The sequence below is a fragment of the Malurus melanocephalus genome, unplaced genomic scaffold (genome assembly GCF_030028575.1).
Source record: "Malurus melanocephalus ecotype Western Australia unplaced genomic scaffold, MMel_1.1 scaffold_1351, whole genome shotgun sequence".
NCBI classification, from domain to species: domain Eukaryota; kingdom Metazoa; phylum Chordata; class Aves; order Passeriformes; family Maluridae; genus Malurus; species Malurus melanocephalus.
The window spans coordinates 32,233-34,259 of NW_026624583.1; the positions used below are offsets into that span (position 1 = coordinate 32,233).

At 35.6% G+C, this 2,027-nt stretch overlaps 1 protein-coding gene across 1 annotated transcript in view; it reads right to left on the reverse strand.

Annotated features, from left to right (window-relative positions):
* The window catches only part of LOC130586848 (integrin alpha-L-like), an 18,191-nt gene extending 17,900 nt beyond the window's left edge, over window positions 1-291 (reverse strand). Inside the window, exon 1 of the mRNA XM_057387760.1 lies at window positions 124-291. The gene's annotated coding sequence lies outside the window, so the exon portion shown is untranslated. The remainder of the gene's footprint in view (window positions 1-123) is intronic.
* Window positions 292-2,027: the final 1,736 nt, after the last annotated feature.

Consider the following 2,027-nt stretch of genomic DNA (forward strand, 5'->3'; position numbering starts at 1 on the left):
GGGGGGACAGAAATGGGGGAGAGGGACAGGAATGGAGGAGGGACAGAAATAGGGATAGAAATGGGGAGAATCACTGGGGCCTGTGCAGGCTGACCCCGGGCAGATTTCCCAAAATCGCCTCACCTGGGCCAGGCAGAGGAACAGAACATGAGGGGGCAATTGTGACTCTACAGAGCCCGGGATGGCCTTTGCTGGCCTTTGCTGGCCTTTGCTGGCCTTTGCTGGTCACTCCGGGCTGCCGGGGGTCAGTCCTGCCCTCACCCCCTCGGCAATTTCGGTTTCCCTCTCTCGCGGTTCGGGATTTCCTCAGTTCCCCAATTCTCACGCAGTGAGTCACAGCAGCTCCTCAAAATGAAAAAACCCTGAAATTAGATCACCAGAAAGCATTTTTGCAGGTTTTTTTCTGCTCACAGTATTATCCAGATTTTCTGATTGAAGCCTTTCCTAAATGAAATGTGAAATAAGAGCGAGGATTTTTAATGTGAATTGAACATGTTGTTGTTTTTTAAATAAAAACCCCAAAAATCTCCCCTCGCAGAGCTTTGGGCAGAATCCTCCCACCATAAATTGTTCTTCAAGGACTCTGCGTCAGAAAAATTACAAATACCAATGTTTCAGGAAATAAGGAAATACCTTTCCTTATTTGTGTAGTGGTGTAGTTTATGGAGACACAAACTGCTTTTATCCATCCACAGCATCAATATCAATACAGTTTCAGGACTTTCATTAGTGTTTTAAACTGATAAACATTTAAAATAATAAATGAGTATTTAAAAATAATAAAGATTTAAAATAATAAACTGGTTTTTTTTAAAATTATAAACTTCTAAAATAATAAACTAGTGTTTTAAAATTATAAACATGTAAAATAATAAAATATTATTTTAAAATTATAAACATTTAAAATAATAAACTAGTATTTCAAAATGATAAAGGTCTTAATAAACTAGTGTTTTAAAATGATAAAGATTTAAAATAATAAACTAGTGTTTTAAAAATATAAACATTAAAAATATCAATTATCATTGACTTGGAGGTCTTGTTTCATATATTGGAGTGAAAATTTTCCCTTGCCGGATTGATGTTATTGGGGGAATTTCTGAATTTGTTCAATTATCGTTTATTTCATTATCAGTTATCAGTTATCAATTATCAATTATCAATTATCATTGACTTGGAGGTTGTGTTTCAATATATGAGAGTGAAAATCTTCCCTTGCCAGATTGATATTATTCCCTGGACAGGTTACCCTGTGAAAAAGAAGGAAAAATCCATGATTCTGTGCAGTATTTTGCATTATTGAATTGCAGTATATTGGATTATTGAATTACAGTATTTTGTATTATTGAGTTGCAGTATTTTGGATTATTGAGTTGCTGCAGTATTTTGGATAACTGAATTGCAATATTTTGGAATATTCGTTTGCTGGAGTATTTTGGATTATTGAATTGCAATATTTTGGATTATTGAGTTGCAGTATTTTGGATTATTGAGTTGCAGTATTTTGGATTATTCCATTGCTGCAGTATTTTGGGCAGTCGAGCCAATCTGATTTTGGTTAATCCATCCACCTTTCTATTCCGCTTTGTGGCTGCTTTGTTATCTTTGTTATGTGGCCTGGGCTTTGACCCATCCAACTTGGAATGGTGTTTTCTTGGCTATATCTAATAATAATAATAATAATAATAATAATAATAATAATAATAATAATAATAATAATAATAATAATGGTGTTTTCCTGGCTATATCTAACAATTTTGCGTAAGAGTGAGTACAGGGGACGAGCATTAATAGAAAATCCAAGTGTGTGTTTTCTCCTCTATTCCAAAGTGCCCATTAATTGCTGTAATTCTTTCATTGTATTTCATTTGTGTTTGTTCCATTTCCTTTCAAGTGTCTGGAGGAACTACTGCACTACCAGCCAGCCGCTAAGTGCCCAAAAATTTGACTTTTTTACCCGGTCCTTGATGTTTTTCAGGTGGGATTCCAATTCCTGCCTCACACAGTCTTCCCCATACCACTGCTCC